At 43.4% G+C, this 14,967-nt stretch overlaps 1 pseudogene; it reads left to right on the top strand.

Annotated features, from left to right (window-relative positions):
* The first annotated feature begins 1,243 nt into the window (after window positions 1–1,243).
* Window positions 1,244–11,733, top strand: LOC119330181 (annotated as a pseudogene).
* Window positions 11,734–14,967: the final 3,234 nt, after the last annotated feature.

Consider the following 14,967-nt stretch of genomic DNA (forward strand, 5'->3'; position numbering starts at 1 on the left):
ATTTATCATTTGCTGTTTTCAACCGGATCGTAACTATGGGCTATTACGTGGGACGTTGCTGTGGTTTAACTGTCTTTCTAGTCATTTGCCATCGCCGCCAAAATAGGATGAGCTCATATGTGAACGTCACTAGCATAGGAGGTGAGGAAACCATTAGCTATTAATTGCAGAGATGATTATGAATCTGAAAGGACAGTTTGATGGACAAAATAGATGCTCTATAGACCCCCTGGCTCTACCATTTTCATTAGGTGTGGACCAAGGTTTTGGTTACCGAATGAGGCAATTTTACCGAGGAGGACGGGTAAATGTGGTTACCACGGTTACCGACAAATACCGAGAAATACCGAGAATATTTCGAGCGAATTTTATAGTTGAATTTTGAATTCAAATAAGTGAATGAACGAATATTCAAACCAGGGACCTCTCAAAACAGGAACTAGGTTGCTACGGACATGCCAGAACCAACTCTAATGGCATTAATTAGATCCTACGTACTTTACTGTAAATCGAGTGTTTAAATTCAAAAATTTCAAAAAACTGGTATTTTTTGCTCGGTATGGCGATTTACCGAGGGGCACGGAAATACGCGGTAACCATGGGAAATCTTGAAATTTCAACTGGTAACCAAAACCTTGGTGTGGACCATATTGGCTGTCTCTGCTTGCTGTTCTCATGCATCTACTGACATGCAGATGTATACTGGCTGGTCCTGTCGAAATGGCAGTTGGATGGATAATATATGAGAGACCATTAATTGCAGAGATGATTGAGAAGCCGAAATTGCAGTTGGTGGACAATAGATGCTCTACATACAGGCTCACCTGGCTGCATGCATCATTATGATGCAGAGGCCGGGGCTAATCCTCCATTTCCAAAAAAAAAAATAGATGCTCTACATACAGGCTCACCTGGCTGTACCATTTCATGGGCCATGCATAAGATCAAGCGAGCATTTGCTGTTCCCCTCCATATACTCTTTAGGAATCCTTATCAGGCAAGACCTGAACCCATGAAATTTTCACAACAGGGGTAGGTTGTTAAGATGCAGTTGGAGAGGATTTATCAAAATCTCCCATGTTTTGATGCTTGACTATGGACCATTTGGGACTCTCATCTACCATGGATACTGTGGCTGGACCTGTCTCTCTCGCCTACCGGCATTACTGTCCGGACCCCAGGCCAAGTGTCCAAGTCAAGTCTACTCCGTTTGGTCTAGATCTGAATTTCGAAGCCTTTAAAGGTGGATCGACAGTCTGATGGTCTTCCTGCGCTTCAATCTTCTACGTGGACAGTACATGTTTTCTGAGAAGCTAGCAGGTGCATCACTATGAATCGTCCCGGTTAGTACTCCAGCTCATTACTGCTACACTTTGTATGCCTCGTTCTGATTGAGTTCGAACTTGATGCGTTCAGATCCGAGAAGTATATGAAGTACGGTTTTTATATTTGGTATTGATCAAAACAAATGTACACACAAGTAGCTAGAGGATATCGCTTTGTATATTCTGAAACTTTGTATTGGGAGTCTCATGTACCGCCACAAGTGGCTGGTTGTGTTTTGGGTGATTTTCCCAAGCACTCGTAATTAATAAAGCTTAGCTTTTCCTCAAAAAAAAAAGTAGCGAGCTTCTTTTCGTACGGATCAGGACTACGGGTTAATACATGGTCACATTGATCCGCTGGATCAAGGTGTTTTCTCAGAATTAACAAGGTCCCTGCTGTAGATGACTACACTTCTTTTAGCAAATATCAAAGTTAACATGAAGACGAGGTGGTTTGAGTTGCTGACACGTACATAACTCACATCATAGTATCAGTCTAAAAGGGTATGTTGTTGTTGTTTATTCCATTCTAAAATGGTTGTTTGTATGATCAGAAATGTCTAACTCACATGATGAACCGGAGAAGCTACAAGATTCAAATGCAACACCGATGTGTAGTTTACGTGATGAACTGGAGAAGAAACTACAAGATTCAGATGCAACACCGATGTGTCTTCGTCTAGAATTTTTGAGAGCCATCACATGTGATTTTTCGACTGAATCGGAACTTGGTAGAGGTGGGTATGGAGTTGTTTACAAGGTATAGCCAATTACTGACTCCACTGTCAATTGTTAGCAACAGAAACTAAACAATGTCAGGTGGACATCTTTTGAAGAGAGGTTTAACTTACAATGCAGGGAGTTCTTCGGAGTGGTAAAATTATTGCGGTGAAGAAGCTTTTTGAATTACATCTAAAAGAGGAGAATTTCCAGAATGAGGTCAGTTATCTTATGGGTATCAAGCACCGAAACATAGTACAATTTGTAGGTTACTGTGCAGAATCGCATTGGGAAGCGATAGAGAAACCAAGTGGGAGTAAGAAGCATATCTTTGCTGAAGTTCCAAAAAGGTTACTCTGCTTCGAGTATGTATCCAACAAAGGCCTCGACAAACATATTTATGGTATGTTAACCGAATACATTATACATTGTTATTTCTCTCTCCTTAGTAAGTTTACTTCCTCAGAAAACACCTCAAAACTATGTTCTCCAACCATGCATGCTTTCAAACAAAATAATTATGTTATGTATTAGCCTAAGGGCGACCGGTCACCCACTCTCAGTTATTCACACACAAAGTGAGCACTATTTTGGTACACCCACGTGGAGAGAAGAAAATGGCTTGAAGAAACAAGGCATCCTTTTTCATGGGAAAGTGGGAAACGATATAGGCATCTCTTTTTATAGCAGGGAAAGACTCCCAAATTATAAATTCTGAGTGGGTTTACAATTTCGTTATGTTTGTTTATCGGTCCATACAGAAAGATCTTTGGACCTCAAGTGGAATATGAGATATGAGATAATCAAGGGGATTTGCAATGGCTTGCGTTTCCTTCATGACGAATGCCGTATCATCCATCTGGACCTTAAGCCTGAAAATATATTGATGGACTCTAATATGACACCAAAAATTGCGGACTTTGGTCTGTCCAGGATCTTTGGCGAACAGCAGTCACACATTGTCACTGATAATCATGCAGGAACGCGGTAAGCTATACCTCTTGCACCTTATTCTTTTTTCTTTTCCTCAGCTACTTGTTTACATTTCCACTGCTTGCACTTCAAAATTTCAGTGGATATATGGCACCAGAATACTTAATTCATGGCGTAATCACTAAGAAGGCAGATATTTTCAGCTTGGGTATTATCATCATAGAGATAATTACAGGTCAAAGGGAGTATCCTTATTTTGACCTCGATAGTTCCAAAAATGCTGCTACATCTTGTCAGCATTTCAAAGAGAAAGTAAGATAAACTATTCTAACCTTTGCATCAATATTATCATTTAGCTCATTGTGCAAGCACATATAGGTACTTAGAAGTTGGAGGAGCAAATTTGTATCCACATCGAAGTATATATCAATGAAAAAATATAGCCAACAAGTAGAACTATGCATCGCCATAGCCCTAACATGTGTGGACCCTGCTATGGAGAAAAGACCTACAGCAAAGGATATAGTCCAAGTGCTTAATGCAGCAGACCAGGTATGGTCAGCATTCTATATGATGTCCTAAATTAATTATTATGAAAGCCACTACAAGAATAATTTGCACTACAACAGCCCTCGTATTTTCACATCAAATTGCCTTTGTTCCTTTATCTTCCTTCTCTTCGTTTTTATAAAATGTGTCCAAGATTTATGAATATCAAATTTACAAAAACGTACACATGTGATCAATTTTATTTGTCGAAAAGTCTCACCAGCTGTTTCTATGCATAGATGGAAGCCTGCGGAGGGTTACCTATAGAAATGCAGTGCAAGGACAAGTCACTGATTCTAGACACTACTGTTAGCAAGGAGCACAGTATCATTGAAGATGTATTCAGCAATGAGACAGATGGTCAAATGTGTGGGGTGAAGCAATCACAGGAAGGTTTGTCACCAACAACGCCCTTGTGGGAGTCAAACATACGCACTCAGAATCACCAAGAGGTAGTAAACGAGTCCAGTAAGCCAGAACAAGCAAGTGACAAAACCAGTGAGGTGAGCTGACTAAAAATACTAACTTCCAAAGATATGTTTATTCGATAAGTGGTCAGCCCAAATGATCTTTATTTATAGTTGAGTGACAGATAGTATTTAGTTAAGATTCTGATTGGATTGATTCTTCTAAATTATATTAATGCCGCAATATAATTTACATTATACTATCCCTATTGTATGTAGATCAGACTGACTTACACTTCTATTTATTTTTTATTTTCAAGTATCAAATTAACAAGAAGAAACTTTACTCTGTGAGTCTTCATTTTGTTTGTTGACAAGTCTCATCAGTTATGTACGTATGTGTGCGTAGATTGAAGCCCACGAAAACTTGCCATCAGATATGCAGTACACGGAAAAGTTGCTGGTACTAAACACTAGTGCAAGCAAAGATCTCACAATCCTGAGTGTCACAGAAGATATGTGCAACAGCGAGATAGATGGCAAAGTGGTAGACAAGACTGCATCTGAGGGGTTTTCACCAACACCTTTATTAGAGTTGAGGACCGAAAGTCCGAATTATCAAGAGGAAATGAAAGCCGCTAGTGAGCCACAACTAGCTAGTGACACAACATCTGCGGTGAGCTCCCTAATTAATTTAAATACTAATTCTACTTGATTCTAGTCACCCTCAGACCTCCTTAGTTATTTACGTATCTAGCAACTTGTGGTGTTCATGGATGTATCCTGGTCTACTCATGTGTGTGTTTGTGTGTGCGCGCTCGGACGTTGCTCTTGGTAGACCTATGAGCACAACAACACCAAAGTCTTTCAGTACCAAACAAGTGGGTAGGCTAGAGCTAAAACCCATAACATCTCGAAACCTAGGCATGGTTCTATCACATGGATAGCTAACTTCCACACACCCCTGCCCATTGCTAGTTCTTTAGTGATATTCCAGTCCTTCAGGTCTCTCTTTACAGACTCTTGGCATGTCAAGTTGGTCTACCCCGGCCTCTCTTGACATTATCAGCATGCTTTATCCTTTCCATATGCACTGATGCATGTGGAGGCATGCATTGTATATTCCAAACCATCTCAAACGATGTTGGAGAACCTTCTCATCACTTGGTGCTACACCAACTCTATCACGTATATCATCATCCTGGACCTGATCCATTCTTGTGCATGGCCACATCCATCTCAGCATGCACATCCATGCTACACCTAACTGTTGGACATGCCTCCTTTTATTCGACCAACATTTTTTCTGCCATGCAATATTGTAGGTTGAATCGCAGTCCTATCGAACCTGACTCTTTTAACTTTTGTGGAACTCTCTTGTCACATAAGTTGCCAGAAGCTTGCCGCCACTTCATACATCTGTCTGTGATTTGATGGCTCACATATGCATCGATATCACCGTCCTTTTGCAGCATTGACCCCACATATCAAAAGGTGTCCTTCTGAGGTACCACCTGCCCATCCAAGGCTAACCTCCTCCTCATGCCAAGTTGTATTGAAATCGCACCTCATGTACTCAGTTTTAGTTCTACTTAAAACCTTTTGATTCCAAAATCTTTCAACTCTAACTTGCTGTTAACCTCTATTCAACTATCATCGATTAGTATTACATGATTCACCAAGAGCATACACCATGGGACATCTCCTTGTATATCCTTTGTGACCTCATCCATTACCAACGCGAAATGGCAAGAGCTCAAAGCTAACCTTTGGTGCAGTCCTATTTCAATTGGAAAGTCATCAGTGTCGCAATCATGCACTTGTTTGAACACTTGTCACAACATTATTGTACATGTCCTTGATGAGGGTAATGTACTTTGGTGGGACTTTGTGTTTCTCCAAGGCCACCACATGATCTTCTGCAGTATCTTATCGTAGGGTGTATGTGCACACATTTCCATTGTTCTTGTAATCATAAGAAAACAAATCAACTTATAGTTTAAGGAAAATTAAGTTACTTTTGAGGAAGAGCAATTACCTCAAGAATTAAACATGCATGAGTAGGAACTTCATCTGATGTTAACCACACAAGTTCGATCAAATTTAACTTTTTAAATACAAAAAACTTTATATACTATAGCAGTTGTAGTGCATATAGATCAAACTGTCTTATGCACTTCTCCTTAATGAAAAGATCAAGATTCATGAAATATGAAATCAACAAGAATAATCTTAATTATGTTATTCTTAATTATGGTGTTGAAAGTCTCTACATTAATTTGTGTCTTTGTATATAGGTGGAAGCCCGTGAAGAGTTTCCATTATATACTGCGAGCAAGGATCTCGCTCCCCATAGTGTGACTGAAGAGAATGTCATGAACAAGACAGATGGTAAATTGGTGGATGAGGCGAAAACAGCATGCCATACTGTGACTGAAGACAATGTCATCAATAAGACAGATGGTAAATTGGTGGCTGAGGCGAATTCTGATGAGGATTTGTCGGACCTTCCATGGGGGCGAGCAGGGGTGGCTGCCCCGGGTCTCCGGCGGCGGATTAAGGTACATCCCCTGCCCAGCCACGAGCAGGCACAACAGGCTCAAGCATCACCGCCGCCCGCTGCTTCGGTGTTTTTGCGAGAATCGAGCATAGGCAATCAAAATGATCTAGGGGGAGCAAAGGATTCCAGTGTGTCACAATCAGCACATGACACAACCACTGAGACTGAGGTGAGATCACTAACTAAGCATGCCATCCTGCAAAGCTATATCTAATTGATTACGGGCCAGTACAAATGAAACTTGTGTGTTCTGAATAATGTTGCAAGTAACAGTACCAATACGGCAGCAAATTAAGCAAGTAAAATGTCATAATGGGCTACTACATGTTCTCTTTTCTTGCAGGTAATCACAGGCTCCAGTGCCCTTCCTGACGTTTGCCCGCTTGAGCTCCACTTTCGCTTCGAACCCGACAAGTTGATCCCATGCTCACTTGAAATAACAAACAACAAAGATGAAAATTTGTTACTTGTGCTCATGAAGAAGGGCAATAACCAGTCATGCTTCTTATGTCTGCCATTGTATGGAATTGTTGCCCCGAGGTCCACTTACACTCTCGTTGTGACAATGAATAAACACAAAAACCTACCAAAAGAAAGAACTATAGATTTAATCCTGCAGAGCAGTATAATTGGTTATGATTCATTATGTACTGATGCCAAATACATTTGCGAAGAACATTTTAAGGAAGCCGAAGAGACGGGGACTACGGTGCATAAGGTTTCATTGAAAGCTGTTTGTGCCCTACAAGCAGAGATGCCATTCGAGGTCAGTTTTTTCAAGCAAACAATTATTTTCTGCTCAGTGGGGATAAGTGCAGTATTGGTTACTAGGGATGTTCAACCTTGTTTTACCGAAATTGTGCATACCATATGATGTAATGCACTAGAATGGTTGTACTTTCTTCTGTTGTGAGTCAATGACTTGATGCCTCATCTATGCCATTAGTCGCTAGACTACCAAATCAAAACTTATCCGGATTTCGAATGCTACAGAATATGGTCTCTTACATTTTGGTTTACCTACTCAAACAGAATGTTTCAGCAGTATGGAACAAATATAACATGGATAGGTGAAGGATTGGCTATGGATATAACACAGATATAACAGGCTGGGAGTTTGGGGTTACCCGAATTTAATTCGGGATGGGTAATTCGGGTTATAAAAATGTCGGGTTTTAAAAAACAACACCCAAAAATTGTCCATAATTTTTTATACCCGACAATTCGGGTACCAGAAAAATCAGGTTCGGGTTCGGGTAATCCTCAATTACACGAAATACCAGACATAGAAAAGAGAAACCATAGTTCAGGGGCATCGTGAGGTGGCCAACGGGCGAGGTGAGCGCCTGCAGAGGCGGTCGAGCTCGCAGGCCAGAACTTGCAGAGGGCGGTGGCCTGGAGTTGGTGCGCATAGCGCTGTGGCTGTGCCGCAGCCGGGAGGCTAGCCAGGCAGAACAGGAGGCGGAGGAGGGCAGCTGCGGCAGTGCGAAGGAAGCGCCGGCGGGTGGCTTGCGGCTCGCTGGGCCGAGTGGTGGCCATGCGAGGTGGTGGTCATCAGCTAGCCCTGCGGCGCGCGTTTGAGAAGGGAATGAGGAAATCGGGTGCGACTCGTGTGTGGGGTTGGGGTAGGGGACACGGCACTAGACCAATGTTTTCGAGGAGGTTAGCGAGTAGCGAAGCGATTTTCGGCTGGACCTTCTCCATGCGTGAGGGAATTTTATTTGGCTGCCAATATATTTCGGGATATTTGGGTAATTTGGGTACCATGACCTTTTACTCGAATTACCCAAATAAAATCCTGGTTTCCAAAACTATTACCCGATATAGTGCTCGGGTTTTTCAGGTTCGGGCTATACGGGTTTGGGTTTTTCGGGTTCGGACTACGGGTATCGGGTTTTATGCCCGCCGTGAGGCTGGGCATTAACTACCAAGCCGTGAGCCCGTGAATTTTTTTTGGTCTGGGAAGTTTGGAAATGAAATACTGATGACTTTTTGTGAATAAATCTTTTACAACAAAAAAGGACATGCCCTAAGTTTGTTGTACGAATCAATCCAAAAGTGACTCATACCATCTCAATTGTGCTATGCTAAGTGAAAGAAGTCATTAATTGCACTATAATAGAGAGGATTCAAGATGATCCACAAAGAGATCCCAGCTAAATCCGTTTATGGGGCCAATTGTGTTGTGCCATTGGGATGATGATCCTACATTGACGAATTGAACTGTGCTGATGTTTCCTTTTGTTTCTCGTTTTCTTTCATCCATTGACGCTGCATTAGGCAATGCCCCCTTTAATAAAGGTATATCAGGTTTCGGATTTTTCTCTCTCTTCATTAGATCCATCTTGGAGGTCGTTTCTCTAGTGTTGACAAGAACTTCATTTTGTCAGATCATATCGGTGGAGAATACAGATTCGATCCATTCCATGGATGCAAATCAGACAGATCCATTGTGAGTGCATAGCATAATATGGGCATTTGACTATTTAAACCTCAATTTTCAAGTTAGTTCATTGGATGTGTTCTGATCTTCTTGTCATACAGAATTTTAACAGGTTCATTTGGGTATGTTCACATGCATAACTATGGCCTACAGGTATGTTACTGTATTATGTGAGCAGACATTTTTCTATGATAACAAAAGAACTATATTGCCTCCTGGCATCTCCATCGAAAAGATGCATGTGGCAGTAACAGTTAGTACATATGAACACACTGTTGATTAGCAAATAGCAAAATATGATTAAGTTTGGTGATGTTCGACAGAATAATATCTCTTTTCTCGTGGTAATTCAATTACCATGGATAAATGTATAGGGTCCTCACAAAAAGCCCAATTTGTATTGGCAAATGTACATTCTTTTGTTTACCTTGGACTAACAAATGATAATTTGTATTTTATTGACAGAAATCGGTAGGTTCGGTTGAAGCCTCAAGGTCGCAAATAGGTATCCTTCAGACTTATTCGTTAACACAAGTTTCTCCCACGGTACACTGATATGCTAATTAGATGATTGTTCTCACTGCAGTTTGTGTTAAATTCATTGCACGAAAGAGATGGTTTGTGGCTGGGTCAAGTGATGGTTTCGTCCATGTGTACAAATATGAGAATAAAATGGAAAACATCATGAGTTTTGAAGCTCACAGTCTTGGTGTTTGTTCACTAGCCGTTCATCCAACAAAGCCCTATGTGCTGTCAGGATCTCGTGCACAAATAAAGCTTTGGGACTGGGACCAGCACTGGAGCTTGAAGTGCATACAAACATCTGAAGAACACTGGGGCTATGTTTGTGGAGTCGCATTTAACCCAGAAGACACCAACAGTTTTGCTAGTTTCACTGATGGTTCGGAGGATCACGCAATACAGGTCTTTCTCCCTCTGTCTGTCTCTACGATGAAGTACGTTCTGTTTTCTAAGATGTCTAGTGTTCAGGTTTGGAGTCTTGATTCTCCCGAATGCAAGTTCACTCTTTCTGGGCATTCGCGTAATGTGAGGTGCCTGGATTTCTTCACACGGGATGGTCGGAAGTGTTTGGTTACTGGCTCTTTGGACAAGACTGCCAAGGTCTGCCATTTTGTTGAAAAATATATTAACACAACACACACATAAGATTTCTAATAATGCATGCCTTGTTTTCTATAATAAAGATATGGGACATGCAGAAGAATGCGTGCACTGGTACACTACCTCATAGGTCCGCAGTTCTTTCTGTCGTTTCCCATCCCAATCTTCCAATTCTAGTAACAGGTACAGAAGACGGCCATGTTTATTTGTGGTGCTCCATTAATTTCAGGTAATCACCAAAGTATGCCCTTACGAAACAAGCACATTCCCTACATCTCATGCAACTAATACTAGCATAGATTGTGTATTCCAAAATGATACTGTAGATGCCGGTTGGCAAGCTCTCACATACGAAATATGTTTCCCATGTGATTTGTTAACATTTATGGTAAACTAGTGAGTGCTTCATATTCCCCAGGCTCAAGAGGATACTGAACATTCATGGCCGTGAAAGGGTCGAAGGTCTCGCATGTTTGGCAGGGTCGCGAAGGTAACTAGTATTTTTTGTTCTTGTTATTATTTCTACTGCCTAAGGATCATCTTTACATACTGCTTGCTTAGGTATATCCATGTTTTTGTTCCCTATGATTCTGGACAAGTACTAAAGTGCATGCTCCTTTATCTGTTAGGGTCGCGGTTGCACATAATGACGCCCTATCAGTGATGGAAATTGGCGATGAAGAACATGGTGGCGGCGAGGGCAAGAGTGAGGATTCTGTATCAGCAGCAGATTGGGAAATCCTGTTGGATACAAACGTCAAGAGCATGCATGCAAGAAAGAAAGAAAAAGCTAAAAAATGCTGACACCAGCATGATGTATTCTGAGGAGGGAGTCTCAGGTGCTACACAGCAAGCTCGGCTGAGATCCACGGTCATCCGAGGAGCCCCTGGACATGCGTGTAATTAAGGGACTTCTGACAGGCTTTTTGAAAATTTATCGGAGCACCTGAGATGACCGTTGGACCTCAGATCCAACGTTTCAGAAGCTCCTGGAGCACGGGAGAATGCTCCCTCCCATAGCACCTGATATTCTCAGGTATTCTGAGATCTGAAGATTTGGCTGGTTGACTGCTTGGAGCACAACTAGGCAACTCTCTCGCCAAGATTAACTCTTTCTACCCACGACGAAGCTGCAGGGAGTAGTTAGAGCTTGAGAGCAGAAAATGATCTGGCTAGGTGGTCTTGTTGCTTGAGAGTTGCTCACTGCTGCTCGACAGTCCAAGTTATCATGTGTTAATTATTAGTTTCATTTCTTTCTTTGGACTATCTTTACGAGGTATATTACTGTTCCATTTTGGAGTTTTAAAGTTCTTCGATCTCTCATCCTCCGTGTGGGCGCCGATGAACCAAGCACTGGTGTTTTGAGGTTCTACTGAGATCTTTGCAGATCACACACAACGACACCACACGTCCTCCAGATCTGATGCAAGGTCCAAAACAACTGGAAACACTTTGAAATTGATGCAAGAGTAGCAACTATTCCAGCGAATGTGATTCTAAACATAAAATGCTATTTGAGAGAATATTGTTCATCCCCACATTCAGTGAGGACAATCCGGGTTGCTGTCACCTACTTGTGGTATCCACAAGTGGACTGGACGGCTTAGACCAATCTCTGCATTCGGAAATTTGTATTCAGAGAACCACAAAGTGATGATATCAATAGCCTGCGAAGATCACTGTTCCTCACTGTTCTCTCGTGGTTGCACGTCCAGGGACCGATCACAAGACAAATCGTCTACACACCTGCAAAGTTTGGTGCTCTTGGGTTTTTGAGTTTCGGTGTGGTGTGCTGCGACTTAAGCTCAAAGAAGGAACAATGCCCAATCTTCAGAGCCTCAAACTAGGTTTCTATCCCCACTGAGGAGAACTGTATGGTGGTTCACTTTTCGGCATTGAACACCTGGCCTGGGAAACTTCATGGAGGTTTCACGAATAATCGGGGCAGCCGAGCAACGTGGCTTTTGATCATGCAGGATTTGGATCCGTGAAAACCGTTGGCAAGCAAGGCAGAACGTGACCTGAAAACTGCGGAGACTGCATTCAAGAAAGCCATGGGCAAGCACCAAGATTTTAGAAACAACCAGCCTCTCCTCATGGATTTCCAGTAAAGAAACCGACAACAGTTTTACAAAGCTCAAACAATCACCTACACAAAAAGCAAAGCACAGATAAAAGAGGTACAGGCCTACAGCTGCCCTCATCACCAAAGTACCGGTTTCACAGCAGAAACAAAGCTACTGATACAGCACTAGCAATCAGACCAACTCCAACGCACGGCCCCAAACGAACGTCCGTTTGTAGTAGCAATAGTCCACCGTGCGTGCGCCCAACGCAGCGAAATCATCCCAAACGCTGTCCGGTTTTGTCCGAGTCTGTCATTTCTTCAAACACTTCAAGGGCGCAGGTACAAAGAACACAACCGAAGCTCCTAGTGGCCGTTGTCCCGCGCGTGGAGCCGCTGGTCGTCCGACGCTCACCTGCGCACGCAGCTCGTCCGAAGCTCGCCTGCGCACAGAGCTCGTCCGAACCCGCCGCGCCTCGCCCGCCCGCGCGTGCGCTCGCACCCGCCTGCGCGCTCACCTGCCGTCGCAGGCGGCGCCCGAGAGCTTTGGCGCGAGGTCCTACTCCCGCTCCCGCGAGCTTCGGCCGTCGCGTCCGCGGTCACGCCTGCTCCTGGCGCCGCGCCCCGGCCGGCCGGCCTCACCTGCTCGCCGTCGCATACAGCTGTGCATGGGGTTGGTGGGAGAGAGAGAAAAAGGAAGAGAGAGAGAGTGGTGGGGGTGGGTGGGTGACAGATGGGGTCACTCCAGACTGGCATGGACGGAGAAGGCGCAGGAAGCGTCCGGTTCTGTCCGCTTTGGCCGCAAATCCAGCCCAATTCTGGTCTAAAAATAGGGTCTAACGGACACAAAATGAACGAAAATATAAAATGGGGTTGCTCGTTGGGTCTGAAAATTTGTCCGTTTGCTACATAAGAACGCTGGCGGACCAATTGGGGATACGCATTGGAGTTGGCCTCGCAGCATGTGATCCAACACCTATCAACATTTTTTTTTCAAGAAGGGGATTACCGCAGCCGCTGCATCACAAGATGCACACAACCATAACACTGGAGCGAACAATCTCTTTTAATCGTGTAATCGTCAGAGATCCAGTAACTGATGGCACGCTCATTCCCTGGTGTGCGGTGTGCGTGTAATCAGAGTGACTAGAAGAGCACTACTGGTTAGCTTCCTACGAGTACGTATGCATTCCGTCCTGACCTGATCTTTCTCCATTGGAGCATTGAGGGCGGCCAACGGAACGGAGAACCGGACGCATAGTTTTAAATAGCCGGCTATAGCGAAGCTTTAGCCCGCTATAGCTCCTCTATAGCTGATTTGGAGGTCCGCCACTATTTTCCATAGCCCGCTATTTAAAACATTGACAGGACGTCATCGGTGCACTTTCCGGGACGGCAGGAGTAGAGGAGCCATCACCTCACGATCATTGCTCCAAGTTGGCCCACCCAAAATTGCGCCTCGGCCGCCTCCGGCAACAACAACAAATTGCTCCAAGCTCCAAGCCGGCGATCTGGGGTTCTCCTAGATCTTCTTGGCCCACCGGCCCCGCAGTTGCACCTTTTTTTCGACAAGGGGTGCTATATTACTTAACAGGTCTACAGTTGCACCATTGGCTGTGAGGAGAGTTGCGATGGTCTCGTCCGTCCTTGTAGTTTCCTTATGTTGCTTTCATCTTTGAAATTGGCTTCTCTGGGTTCTTCATTCTAGAGGAAAATATGTATCTCTGTACCAGGGATTGCTCCCTTGAAGATGATCGATTGCTCTCTAGCAGATGACCGTAGACATGGGAAAATTCATTTTTAAAATTTTCCATCTAGCTTTGTACTTCACAGCTAGCTGAAACCTGACAGCAAAAAAAAATCAATTTTTTTATCGTCGACAGCTTGCTACCAATTTGTCCAAAGGAGCAGGACAGGATACTCAAAAAACATTTGTGGTCCAAGTACCATTAGACCCCGAGCAATTCCTTAGCTGTCCCGGGTTTGAATATTCTTTTTAAACCGGACATAACCCCTTTCCATTAACTGAATAAGGGAAATACAACTGTCTACACCAGAAATAAAGAGAAGGTTAAAGGGGAAGCGTGTTCAGCGCATCGTCGGGAAAGCCACTGCAGGTGCTCGTCATTGAAACTCCCACTGTAGGACAAATATCCGATGACACCAACATCTATTCTATCAACTGTTCATCGCTCCAGCAGGAGCAAAAGAGTATTACCCACTCAGGGGCAAACCAACCAAAAACAACGAAACAGGGTACCAAGAGATAACCGGCTGAAACCAAACATGTCCTCTACCAGCTCGCTACCACGGCTTTGAATAGCAAGCTAGCTAGCAGATTGAAGGGCGTCACAGCCAACTCAAACATAAGTTGAACAATCGATGTCAACCCTGCAGATGCCACGTAAAACGTAGAGATCTGCACGACGCATCCTCTTGCTTAATTTTAATCTGTAGAGTGTAGACCAGCCAGCTGATTGCCGGGCGCTGCACGCACCCCTGACCTTGTGTTTGTCATAAGATATTACTACTGTGATATATAGAGGTTGTGTGCATCACTTGACGCATACCCTTTGTATAATCCTCCTTTTCGAAAGAAAAATTACTATGAAATAGCGCTCATCGACAGGTGTACTGTGCACATCTGTCCTAACGAGGCAACAAGTTGGTCCACGACGAAACATTTACGGTCTCGATCCAGTGACGGTGTCAAGACTAATTAAATAGTCTATGATCGAGGTCTACAAAGTGCAGACTCACACGGCTCGACTACTTGTTGAAAAACTTGTTTCAATCAATTATACGCAGTTAATGCTTAGGAGTGGCAGAGCCTGACAAGGAAT

Source organism: Triticum dicoccoides, chromosome 7A (genome assembly GCF_002162155.2).
Source record: "Triticum dicoccoides isolate Atlit2015 ecotype Zavitan chromosome 7A, WEW_v2.0, whole genome shotgun sequence".
Classification (NCBI taxonomy): domain Eukaryota; kingdom Viridiplantae; phylum Streptophyta; class Magnoliopsida; order Poales; family Poaceae; genus Triticum; species Triticum dicoccoides.